The sequence below is a fragment of the Triturus cristatus genome, chromosome 2_2 (assembly GCF_964204655.1).
Source record: "Triturus cristatus chromosome 2_2, aTriCri1.1, whole genome shotgun sequence".
NCBI classification, from domain to species: Eukaryota; Metazoa; Chordata; class Amphibia; order Caudata; family Salamandridae; genus Triturus; species Triturus cristatus.
In genome coordinates, this window is record NC_140582.1 from 795,286,474 (window position 1) to 795,300,664 (window position 14,191).

Genomic DNA, 14,191 nt, shown 5'->3' on the forward strand with positions numbered 1-14,191 from the left:
GTGCTCATTCCTGGGCCCAGTCATGAAAAGGGTTGCAGCACTGCGACAAGACAGCGTTGCAACACTACTCACTATGCCCTTCTTGCGACAACATGGATGCGCTGTCTTCACTGGACAGCGCTCCATGACGCAAGTAATGACAGATACGTCAGGAATCCTGACGTATCTGTCTGAACTAAAGTCACGCATTGCTGCAGTTGTGTCACAACCATGACGCAACTCCATTAATGCATGGGGCCAGCCTATCCCTGTGGCACTGCATCACCCTCACACCTGCCAGCAGTGCTGTTCGTGAGGGGTGCCCGAATGTCTGCGCGGTTGGAGATCCATCGGTGGTGGTTGTGCGCTGCGGTGTCGTTTGGAAGCATTGGTGGAGTGTTGGTGCAGAGGGAGTTGACGAGATGCTCTTCAGTGGCCTTGATCCAGCTGCAAGGGGGTGCGATGATGGCGGTGGCGTCCGGTGGGCAAGATGAAGATGTGATGTTACCAATGATGGTCGGTCCAGGAGAGTCCGGTGTTGTGGCTGTAGTTGAAGTTCCCGCTGGCGGAGCTGACATACTCGACCATGTGTCCTGCTTTGTGGCTTGTTGAGGTGACTTGCTGCTTGTGTCTGATGTAGGGGACCTTCCCCAAGAGGGGGTGGTGTCCTGGGGTTGTCCAGGTGGAACTTGAGTTCACAGAGTAGGATTAGGATTTAGTTGGTGGATGGGAGACCCTGGGGTGCAATGGGGTCTAAAATGGTATTGGAGAATGGGGGGCCATGGCCCCGGGGGCCTGCACATGAGAGTGCCGCAGAGGATGTGCTTGGGCTTGGTCCGGATCTGAGAGTTGAGGTGGTCCATGGTCACCCTTGGGTCATTAGAGTGCGTGGTCAGTCGGAGTGTGATTCTGTAGGTGATGACAATGCCTCCTCCTTGATGGTCGGGGTGCTCCTTGCAGGTGATACTGCAGCCGTCAGTGCTGGCAATATCCGGTCCGAAGCAGAGGTTGGTCCTGGCAGGCGAGGTGGCGTCCTGGGTTGCTCATTGAATGATGTGAAATAATTAATTACGCTTAAGAAAATTACCGATTGTAAAATATCTTTGATGTTCTGGTTCTTTAAATGTGTAAGACAAATTGCCACCTAGGAAAACCCTCCATTTTGAGGCAACCTGTCAATTTTGTTTGAACTCCAAATAGTGCCGAGGTGCCGATGGAAAAGTCAATGGTGCACGTCTGTAAAATAGCCTCGCGTAGCATAGCATAACATAAAGCAGAATAATATAACAATAAACATAGCATCACATACACCTAGAACTGATTTAATACAGGGTCATGTAAGTGCGCTCGGGTGTACACAGTAGTACAAGTGACATTGTATAATTTCCTTTAGGACTGGAGATGAAAGATGCGTTTTACGCCAAATTTTCTCAATACTTTTTAATCGGCAAAGGGCGCTCACCCAGAGCATAAATGTATATCTAGGCTTAGGTTAAACACGCTCTCGTCTGTCACTGATAGATGAGAGCGTCATTGATTTATTGCTGCATATTGTAAGCAAATCAATTGAGTGGGTTCACTTGAACTGTAATATCTGCCTAATTGAGAAGTATTTTCAGCAAAAACGGCGCAGGCAAAGATTGCGAAATGCTGCGTGTCACTGCGAGTGACTGCTACGTTATATTTTGTGATTTAAAAAGTACACGTGTGAAGTAAAGTAAACAGCTTCCCTCCCTGGCACGAATCTCAACCTATTTCTCGGTTCGTGAACGTGTAATCCACGCGCACTGTGCACGAATGATGCGGCCTCCCGGGGGCCCGGGTGTTGTGAATAGGGAAAGACGGGAGCAGACTGTTTTAATGCCTTTAAGACGGAGCCAAAAACCCACTTGGCGCTTTGATCTAATGCAACTTTCAGTGAGCGATAAGCGCTGCTGTGCCTGCCCGAGACTCCGCTCTGTCGCCTTTAGAAGCACTAAGGGCCGTTTGCCACCCAGAATAGGGCGCGAACAGAAGCCAGCCGATTACCAGAGGGCCAGCGCCTTATTGAATTATCAGCAGCCGGCCGGCTCCTGGCTGCGACAGCTTGACGGCGACATCCCTGGCGGGGCGCGGAATGGATTCCCGACGCCCCGGAAGTTCACGGGCTCTCTGACGGAGTCCGCATTTCCTACTCAGAGCCAGGCCAGCGGGGCTCTCTGATTTGTGCTTGGTGAGCTGGAATTTTGATGTGATCACTTACACGGCTATATACACCTCCATTTTTTTTCCATTTGTGATGCCATGATTTCTTAAAATGAAGTCAGCTAATACATATTGGCAAAGCTATTTATTACATTTGAACATGTCACAGTACTTCATTCCCATATTCTTACCAAGTTGAATAACATCTCAAGGAACGTATGCTGTGTGTGCAAGGGAGCTCTTTCATATATCATTCTAATCGAGGAATTTTACAATTGTGGTACTTAAAAAGATGCTAATATGTCAAGAAACATTTGAAAAACTCATGCCTAAATAAAGTTCTGGCCCTGCCCATGGCAGTGAGAATGAGATATCACCAGGATGTCTTATTGTTATTGTCATCAGTGCGCTGATTTAATCAGTGGTCGAAGTGGGGGGAAAAAAGTAGGGGAACTATGGGCGGAGAATAACCCGTGGATTGAGTCAGTGGGCGGATTCAGAGGTGGGACAGAAAGAGCAAAATATCCCAGTTTTTAGTATTTTTTTCCAATTTCACTAACCGGTTACAGCTTATTACGTTATTTAATTTAACCAATGGACACACATGTTTATTTAAAGTTTAATATGAGTTATTGACATTAAAATACATTCACAAAGTGGGATACGTTTCCAATCACAGAATGTCCCAAATATCCTTAAAAGATGAAATCGCAAGCCATTTATCTCCCATCCATGGAATTTCTGTCAGCAGCACTTCTCCTACATTTTTCCACAAGAGCAGTTCAAACATGAATGGCAAAATATCCTAGTTTGCAAATGTTTTCCAAATAATTATGTCTCTGCCATATTTGCCACATAATATCATCTGCTGCATAATCTGACGATTTTAACTAGCAAATTGTTTATAGCACAAACGGATTAAAAGTTCCTAAAAAATGTGACTGTGCAGCTGTGAAGTGGAGAGCCTTTTGCAAAGCCTTTCTCACTGCTGCAGTTGTATGTTCCACCACTGGTAATAATAAGGAAACATCTTTGCAGAGACTGTTAGCATATGTAAAAATGACAAAATAATAAAGTATCAGAAAATTGCCAGCACCACTAATACCAGTGTAGGGTGTCAGAGCATTTTACATCACACATATTACACAGAGACAATTAATCATACATGTGTAAATCACTGTATAGGCAATGTTACATAAGACAAAGGTATACAAGGTGTAGGAGTCACATGACAACCATGCTAGTAGGCCGCATATTTTAATAGTGATTGGTCTGGAGAAACACAAACTCAAAATTTAAAACGTAATACCATGGTTGGTGGTTCTCTTTAATAATCAGAATTGATTTCTACCCAAATGAACCCTTTTTCTGGAACATTAGGATAATCAAAGACTGGGGAAAAAAACATAACGCTCTAATTTATACCTTGCAGTTTGCATGCAGCTCTTACATAACAGTTAAGACCTCAGTGATCTATGTTAGGATTTTAACTTACTAACTGCAAGTAACAATAGGGTCCCTCTGACAAAAACAGTAACCCTCTGACCTATTTACATTATGCGCACTTTGTGACCTGCATGGTACATGTTCTTAGCAGCAGGCACATTAATCCTCTACGCTTCATTTCCATGAGTCAAAATGTCCACTAGACAAAACACCATCTTTCTACTAAGAAAATTAATCACTGGAGTTATCATCACATTTTTATTGTTGGAGGCCAGGAAGGAGGCAGCAAGGGCTTTTAAAACCATTTTATACTTGCAAACACGACACCCCCACCTGAAGTCAATGCCTGCCACAGTCCATGCAGGTAACAGCGGTGGGGCAGAGGGGCCGAGTAAGGGGGAATTTTGAGGCACGATGTTGAGGGGAAATTAATTATTTATTTAATTTTCCTCTGCATCGTCCCTTGAAATCCCCCATTACCCGGCCCCTCTGCCCCACCGCCGTTACCTGCACGGACCGCGGCTGGTCAGCGCCTGGTGCAGTCGCACTGCCCTAGAGCCACCCTTCTCAAGGGTCCTGTGACCTCTATGTTGTGCTGCTTCATAGACTTGCCTGCAAGACTGGAGGTGAACTTCAGAATGAATTGTGACAGACTGGCCTTCAAGGTTAACCTACACTTGCCACTGCTAGGGTCGACCTGCTGGTGCTAAGACACCAGGGCATTTTAGATCTTGTGGGGCATTCTAAGGTCTTGCATGGGAATGTGTTCCCACAGGGGGAGTGGTCTGTTGGACTGGTCATGAAGGCTGAACTAGTTCCCCAGTTCTAAATTCAGAATCTCTGACCATAGTGCCACATCCTCTCCCCCACTGAACACCATACTGCCCCACTGAGAGAAACCTACACTACACTGACCCGCTATAAACACCTGGATGTGATTCAATTCAAATGACACACTAGACAAGAGCAATATGCTACCTAAAAAAAAATTTACATCCTAGAAAAAGACACTCATAGGGAGTGCAAGATTAAGTAGAGCATGTGAAATGTAAGCAGGAACAACATGGTTACCTTTTTCTATTTACACTCATTATTCAGAAATTAGTGAGTGCTTGTGCCTGAAAAGTTAAGTCCAGACTACAGGGCCCAGAAGGGACCTGCTTTAATGCCCATTGCTTACATCCTTACAAAACATAAGCAGTATGGTTTAGAAAGACCATGTTTGTGAATACAGAGCCGCAGTATACATTTTGATTTCCCATTCACCCTTCAAGCAGGTATTTCAGTACCTCCAGGAATTGTGCACTTTCCCACCCAGGGAAAACAATGTTGTTCAAAGAGCGACGAGAAAACAAAAGTAGCGCTTCACTGGCAAACACTGTAAAGTGGCGTTAATGTGTTTAGGTGTTAATAAATCGATCTGGCCACCTTGCAACTACTCTGTCTTGCTTTAGTGAGTTAGTTAGTTATTTTTCATATTTTGAATGTTTCATTCCTCTCCACCCCGAGGCTGCACTTAGAAATTGAAAAATGTCAGAAAAATACGACGCTTCCAGCAAGTGTTTTTCTGTTTTTGGATCCATTTCACAGGGGAGCAAATAAACGAAAGGAGGAAAGAGAAGGCAATACCTGTTCCTTGAAGTCTCGGTTTTCACTACATGAGGAGGAGAGCGACAAAAAGAAAGGGAAGAGGGGGAACAAAGATGGGGGGGGGGGCAACTGCCAGCGGCAGGAGAACTGAACACTGTCTGTCTTCTTTGGGCATGAAGGAAAGGATAGAGTCCTTTTCCTTCTCTGCCTGTTTCGCCCATCCCCAAAAGCCAGCCTTAACCATCGGCCTTGGTGATTTCTGTCATACGGGAAGCATGTTTAAAATAAGAAAGTAGGGGAACGGACTCTATGAAATTAAAGCAGTAGAGGCACGCCGTGCCCTGCCGATCCTGCCCACTTCGACCACTGGATTTAATGCTAAATAAACGACTAAAAAATCCCGCTTCCAACCCTCTGCAGCCCGTGAGTTTGGGGGCACTTCACCTACCAGCAGGCATCGCAGCAAGAGCAGCTAGCGTCATTCCCAAGCACCTGGAGGCGCTTCAAAATCGAGTGCGGGCTCCCGCAGCACAGGACGCGCGCGTGTGCGCCCTTCCACGTCCGGAGGAGCCCGGGCTGGACCCCCCCTCTGACGTCACTCAGTTGGTAAAGGCTCTAAAATGGTAAAAAAAAGAACGTCACCAGTTTAGGGAGAAGGAAAGCAGCACAAACATCGACAGAGGAGGTAAATCCTACATGTCTGGACAGTTTTTTGGCAAAAGCCTCTTCCTCGATCGCTATAGAAATTGATCGAGCGGAGAGGAGATTATCACTGGGTAGTGACAATGTATTAAATAAGGATATTCCATCTAGTTAGGTATCAAATGTGTTGGGGACAGGCACGGATGTGGTGAGCCCTTCTTTACTTCCATCCATGGCAGAGGTACCACTCTTGGCACCAAGTTCCTACACACTTCCACCAGAGGATACAGCACCTGTGTTAAAGAGAACAAGCATTGGCATAGCCAATAGGTCTCGCCTTTGGGACCTTATAAGTGTTTAGCCATGCAACAGTTAATGTTACTGCACCAAGGATATTGTGCTGGATAACTAAACACTTAAACGGTCCCAAAGGCGAGACCTATTGGCTATACCAATGCTTGTTAGCATTTGAGTGTGATTATAGAGGTATGGGCGAAACCGTTTAGGGCCGTTCCGTCCAGAATTTGATGGCCTGTGGTGTTGAAAGCACTGCTAGATAACAAGGGTATAAGAAGTCGGTAATGGGCACAAGTGAAGGATATGACATGAAATTCCAAATGTCAAAATCATAAAATGTGTGATTTAAGATATGGATGTCGTTTAAGAACAAATGTGTTATTTTCTTGAAAGTTAAAAACAACCAATAACTGCATTGTAAATAGGGACACGAGTTTTCCATTTTTACTATAAATGCTTCCCTCTCTTTATTTTAAAAATCACAAAGAAGTAGAGGTTAAGGGTCTGATTTGCAAAGGGACTTACGTGTAGTAAAGGTACAAGTGTGGAGTCTCTGCACTCTGGGCAGCCTCTCTGTCCAGCGCACTGCAGTGAGTGCAGTGCGGAGATTCTGCCATGAGTGAAGAGACACGTAACTTTATTGCATATTAGTCCCTTCGTGATTTGAGCCCTAAGCCTTCATTTAAGGGTCTAACGATATGTTCAATCATGTCTGCTAGATCAAACGTTATGCATATAATCAGAAGCCCTAGTATTAAAACATGCCATCTTGTAATGTGCCATACATTGTCATTACCTTTTCTGTGTGCGAAAGGCACCAGTTTTTGAAATTAGTAAAATAAACTTTTACTAAACTCACCTTGGTGAAACTGCAACGATTGCTGCTGCTTATTGAGGAGCATAAGGGCTGGTACCCAGCTAAAGCCCTGTGCGCTCATTGAGAAAAGTGTGGGGTGACCAGCAATATCAAAGGAGAGGCAGAACGATCTAAGAGTATGAGCATAGCCAAGAACAGAGGAGAGGATAGGATAGTGGAATGAAGGGTCCCGAACACAGGAGAGGGTTGAGTAGTCGGTTACAGGACAGGCAGTCAGTGCGAAGGGAAACGCAGGGGAAACTGTTGGATAAAAGAGGCAAAGATTTGATGAAGGGAGGACGAAATGGTAACAGGGGGGGGCACAGGGTGGATTAGCTACTTTCATAAGAGGAAACGTTTGTTAGGAGGATGTTGTGTTAAATCGTAATAATGTAACTGCGCAGGGTTGAGGCGAGTGAGGACTTGAGCACTGTGGACTAATTATAGTGTTAATCTTGGAGCAGATGTAGCAGGGTGAAGTCATGAGCAGGTACGGATGAACAATAGAATACTGATAATTGAAGATGATGGAGAGAGTAAAGAGCTGAAGGTTTGCACAGAGCGCTTGTGGATGGTGAGGTAATGAGATCCTGGAAATAGATAGATTTGACACCTCCTAGATCATTATGCAGTGTATGAAGGGCTTGCTTATTAACCAAGAAGTTAGCAGTGAATATGTGCTTTCGCCATTTATGTACTGCTGCCCTCATTTACTGTTATGCGCTCTTATTTCAAGTGTAATTCATGGCTGAGGCCTATCTTTGGTACAAGGTGGATAATGAAGCAGTTGTATGAGCTGTAGTGCAAGACTGAAGTGAGGTCTTTATGAAGATCACGTGGAAAGCAGTGAGAGCAGTGGGGTCCTGTTTTCTACAGCAGATGGGTACATGAGAGAGCGATCTACAAGGAGGCGAACTGATTTGCATGTGAAATGTGTGATGTCAGATGGAGCGATGATGGGTTTAGATTTGGATAAAGTGTTTGAAAATAGCATAAAATTGAGTGGCTTACCTTGCTTGTGGGTGGGATTAAGGAAGGTGTCATTTGAGGAGTGATCAGACAGAAGTGGAGACACTGCCGAAAGCATCAGTAAAATATTTTGGCAAGTTATGGTCACACCAGTGAAAGCAGAATCGTTTGGTGAAGGCAATAAATAGGTGTGTAGCATAATTTCCGCCAGCTGTAACTGAAAGCCATTACTATATAGTTAGAGAGACGAATGCGTTTCCAGATGTTTGGAATGAAAGAGGCTTATGGTGCGAGTCCTAATGAGAAAACATCTTGTCATCCATAATAAAACACTGACCAAGGAGAGTAAGATCACATAGGTATGCTTTACTAAGGTAATACCCTAAACAAAACAAATGTTAGATTGGTTTTGAAATAACAGTAAAATCATGAGTCTGAGCCTTAGGACCTGGAAGGCCAGTGCAATCAGGAGTGAAATACGGACAGTATTGGAGCATGCTAGTATAAACTATGTTCAGGATCCTTTGAGACACCTTTAAAAATACATTTTAATACAAGTAAAAGGGATAGCTCCTTTCCGCTCCTAAAGCGTCTTTTTTTAACGCAGAACAAAATGCTGTATGGTGCTCTGTAAAACACGTTAGCGCCACCTGGTGTATTTCATGCAATACGGCCCCAGAAATGTTCTGCCAAATGCAATGGATCTCCGTCACATAAACAAAGGCAATAAAAATCAAACATCAAAGCGGCGAAAGTGAAAGTAATCGAGCAGAGCATCAAAGGGCTGGGTGAGAAGGGAGGGGGGAATGCAGGGGTCAAAGCGGCTAAAGTGAAAGAAAGCTATAGAGAAGGGAGGGGGGAGTGGGAGCAGCTGTGCACGTGCATGTGATCGTGCACTCAAGGTTTAGGCCAGCCAAAAGACTGTGGGTAGCACTTTGAAAATCCCACATACAAAATGTCTCTTCGAGCCTTTGGCTCAGCGAGACCTAAAAAGGGGGCCCCTGAAAAAAACAATGCCAAATACCTCAACGAGACTAAGAAAAAGCCAAAACACTTCAGAAAGGGTAGCAGATGGTAACATGGAAAAAATTTATGAAGATCTAGGCGCCCTATGAATGGCTCCGAATATGGATACGCTTATTGAAATATTTAAGGTACTTCTAGCTCACATATCCCAGCGTCTAGAATCAATTGAAAAAGCTAAAAGGGAATTAACAACTCTAAGATGTATCCCTCAGGGAGAGGGTGTGACTATGGAAAATGGCCAAGGGCAGCCGCAAAATTATATAGAAGGCGGGCGTAGCGAAAACACACATGAAACACTACAACAAACTCAAACCCATGGTGTGCCCATAGAAGCCCGGACGTCGGCTTGGGGTGGTGTTGCTTATCCTCCATCGGCCCCTTCTGAGACCCAAAATCATGGCCCAGTGACAGTGCCCTATTTACACTCTGCTTCAAGGCTAGTGGCCCAAGAGACCTTAGGCTCAAGGGTGGAGGTCCCTAATGTTTCACAAAGGTTGGTTGAAGGGCCAAGGCTAGATCTCCCTCCAGATGCCTGTCCTTATGTAGTCATTTTAGAAAACACCCCAACTCTAAAAAAAAGATCAAACAGAAACCACTATTCAATTAATTAACAAAGCACGCCATTGGATCAACAAAACTGGGAATGGTCGGGTTGAGCACTATTGTAATATCCTAATGGCGTGTAGGGCATCCTGGCTTGGAAAGCAACCAAAATATATTGCAGAGGACTGTGTGGTCTTAACTTTAAAATCCCCAGCTATGGCTAAACATCCACTACAATTGTTACCTAACAATCCTTCTGAGCGTACTCAAATATTTGTTTTACCGCTTGGGTTCTTTTATAAACCGCCACTGTGCCAACTTGGCCCAATTGGAAATAAGGCTCAAAATTCCACTGCTAATAGAGTGGGGCCCCGATCACATTTAAATCATGGAGAAAATACTGCACCTTTACTACCGACCTCAAATCGTTTTATGGCATTGACGGATACGGAGGCCTGTGATTGACTGTAATAGGGAGGAAGTTCGGAATGTAGCGGGGGCAGGGTTCCGGGAAAGCCTTGTTGTTAAAGTTCCCCCCACTAAGGATATGAATACATTCACAGCTATCACATGGAACATTGCAGGAGTGGGGCAGAAATTGTTGAATCAGGATTGGCTAAAATAGATTCGTACCTTTGACTTAATATGTTTGCAAGAGACCTGGATAGTGGGCCCTGTCAGCATAGATGGCTATAGTTCATACCACACCCCTGCAATTGCCTCAATTGCTGGAAGGGCAAAGAGCGGTATTGTGACTCTTTTTAAAGAATATTTTGAGATTTGAAGTTTTATCTTCCTACAATGAGTGTCAATATTTCAATGTGTTACACCTTAAAGGACCTGACGGTAAAACTATTTTATTGATTAATTTTTATAATAATTCATTTGGAAGCGAAATGTTTAAAGTTGTTGCAACAGTGGAGGAAAATATGAATAGGATAGTAGGTTCAAGCAAGAAAGAACCAATGGTGCTTTGGACAATCTGTGGCTTTGTAGATGAAGTTGGGGGACCAAACATTCACTTTACCCATAACCCCTATGGGATCGCCCTAAATACATTCATTTTTATAAAAGACGTGGAGGTCATGAACCCATAATTGGAATCTACAGCTCTCCTGCTAGAAACTTTCTGTTCCTCCTCACATTGTTCCTCAATATAATTTATAATGGCCCCAGCTAGATTGGGTGAAAACCTTAACAATAGGAAAGTTGAATTCTTGCGTTTTAGTGACCATGCAGCGATAACTTGGCATATGAACTGGCCGGGTGTTTACGGCATTAACTTTTCACATTTAAAACCCACTATAGCAAGAAAGAATGGGATAACACTTAAGTGGGAGTTCATTGATGAGACTGTTCTCATTCCCCAGGTAGTCTCAAATACAATGAACGAAATAGAAATATGTCTTGACTTGAATGAGGACCCAGGGTCTACCATTGAGGCCTTTGAAACTATCTTGCGAGAGGTGAAAAGGAATCTTTTTAAGAGTGGTGGGACACACAAACCTAAGGGACCGAAATGGTTCGATCATGATTGCACTAAAGCACTTTCTGACCTACACCGAACACTCAAGATTGTACCAAAAGATCCCCTACTTGTGAAACAGGCCCGCTTACGTTATTCAGTGGCGAGGAAGAACAGGTTAAAGACACTGAAAGAAGAAGCCTGGGATAAAGTACTGTTTGCATCAATCACAAATAATGTAAGGGATTTTTGGTTAATGATCAATGCCCCATTTTTAAAATCGAACTCCGAGCCTAATTTGGACACGCACGTGGATGAGGACTCTTGGGTGGCGCACTTTAGTAACATTTTTAACGCTCCACTAGCGAGTCCAGGGTTTATGGACGTAGAGCTTGCCCCATCCTCTAGTACGACTCTTATCTTTGATAACGGGGAGGTATGTACAGCACTGGAACAAAGTACCAGTAATAAGGCACCTGGGTTTGATGCGCTCCAATAGACTTTTTTACAGACTGCCCTGACCTCTGGATTCCTCTGCTTACTAATACTTTTAATACTATAGCAAGAGAGGGACCTCCCGCCTCCTGGCTTGAAGCCATTTTAGTTCCAATTTTTAAAAAAGGAGACAAGCAAGACCCTAGAAATTATAGACCTATTTATCTTTGCGATAGCATGACAAAATTAATGGGCAGAGTGCTATTAAATGGACTGGAGACATGGGCATTGACAAATATCATTTTGATCCCGGCACAATACGGTTTCAGAAAAGAGAGAGGCACTCAAGATCAATGCCTGAATTTGAGTCTGCTTATAGCAAAGTATACCCACGTTAAGCAAGGCAATTTTTACCTGGCCTTCATGGACCTTAGCGCAGCCTTTAATTGCGTATCTCAACCACAGCTTTGGAGAATTATGAGGGAAATGGGGGTAGACCAAGCAGTGATTACCTTTATCAGACAACTGTACTCAAGAGCTGAAGCATGTGTTAGGTATGGGCCACAGGGAGAATGCACCAGGTGGTTTCCAGTAACGAGAGGAATTTGCCAAGGGTGCGTTCTCACCCTTTTCTTGTTCTCGCTGTATACTAATGGGATGGAGTCCAAACTACGGTAGTCAGCTATCAACGTGCCTAGAAAAAGGAAGTTGCACATCCCAATTTTACTATATGCAGATGATGCAGTTTTAATCGCACGAACTGGAAGATCCCTTCAGAAACTGTTAAATACTTCTGTGAATTTTATGAAAGGCTTGGATCTTCAGACAAATGAATCCAAGTCATTTGTTTTCATTGCAGGGCCGCAGCTGAGTAAGCCACCATCCTTTTTAGGACTCGGCTGGCGTGGGCTGCGCACATGCGCAGTCTCGCTGTTGAGATTTAACGTTTTGGGTATTTTTCTGTAAAGGGCTTTAAGCCCCGCCCCTCTTTTCCATTGGCTGGCGTCACTGTTTATGCCATTGGAAAAGAGCTCATTGTGACGTTTACGTTTGGCTTTTTGAGCCGTCCCACTTGGACGGGCTCGTCCTCTTTCCGGCTGAGGTAAAAGGTTTCTTATCTTTATGGGGCCAAACACATGGCCCCATAAACATAAGAAACATTTAACTTCAGAAGGAAAGCAGGCGAGGCTGTCCAAGTGGGACTGCAGAAAAAGAGAAAAGTATACGTCATGGCGAGCGCTTGTTTTGAGGTTTCTAGCAGTTGAACTGAAGTCTTACGCCTGCACCCAGTCTTCCCAAGATCATCACCCCACCAAAGACCCCTTTTCCCTCTAAAGTCTTTTTTCCAACCTTTCCATAATGTCATCAGTACTCCCCATCATTCGCTTTTATTTCTACTACTATTTGTGACCCCAAAAAATGTCTCTCATCTCCGGAATACCTCTTCTTCCGCTTTTCTTCCCGGAAACAGTAACAAGATGGTGGCGCAAGTTGAGTTGTGTTAGCCCCACCCCTCCACTCCTTTCTTATTGACCAAATACAACACGGAAGCCGATCCTGTGGGTCTATTTTCAATTACACTCGATGATTGGAGGATACATGGGACCTCACGCTCTCTGATTGGTGAAGAGGAAAGAGAGGACGGTGGAAGAATCCAACTCTGCCATTGGTTAGAGTTGTGTGGGCGGGTGTTCTGTCTTTTGCTTCCGGTGAGATTACTGGGGTAGAGAATGGTGTCATAGATATGTGCACTCAGATTGGGTGAATCATTCATCCCACATGAGTATAGTAAATGAAGAGTCCGGTCCTGATTGGTAGGCGATCTCGGGGACTCCGTTGTGGTTGGCTTAGAGCCGGTTACCTTACAGCAGCACGTGTGGTGTTTCTGAAGTGGGAAAATGGCGGCGGTGATAGCAGCCGGTGGGGCTCCCGGTACCAGCGGGAGTCGTGTATCCAGTGGTAGAGATTTGAATTGTGTCCCCGAGGTGGCCGATAACCTGGGAGCTGTGGCCAAGCAGGGGTAAGTGATGTGAGCAGGAGTAACAAAAGGAGGGGAAAAAGTGATATAACGAGGAAAGTGAAGGAAACCAGTTTGACAGCAGGTGAGGTTACAGAGGACTAGTGATAGGGCATGTTAACGTTAGGGATTAGCAACGTTTTTGACAGGGTTACCGGAGGCTTCTTACGTGTTCTCGATAAAGTGGCACAGGATGGCCCTGGGCTTGGAGACACTGGAACTGTACTGTATAGTTGTAGTTTAAAGCACAACGTGGGTGGAACTTTCTGGGCGATGCTCTCCTGGACTTAACGCCCGAATTGTAGACTGACTACTACCTCTGTAGCCGTAGATGCATTTTAGGGATGATTAGAGGGGGACTAGGAGTTTTGCAAGAAATTCGCGAGCCTCCGTTAAATTTACGTCATGCTAACTCCCCTTTATTCAATAATTCTTTTTTTGCATAATATGACTTGGATACCAGCTGTAATCTCTCAGATGTTTATTACCCGTAGGGCGTTCTGAACCCCAAACTGTCCTGGTGGGCTTCATTTTGAATAGTTTCTCTTCTTTTAATATCGTTTTTTTTATGGACAATTGTCCCCATAAACTTAATCTTGTCGCTCTCTCTTAATCTTGTTATGCAAGTTATGTTGCTAATGGACACTTGTGCCCCTCTCTTCTCAACCTCTACTCACCACCGTCTGAATGCCACCACTAACTCTCCCTGTACTATTAAGGCAGATATACAGTGTATGGGCTA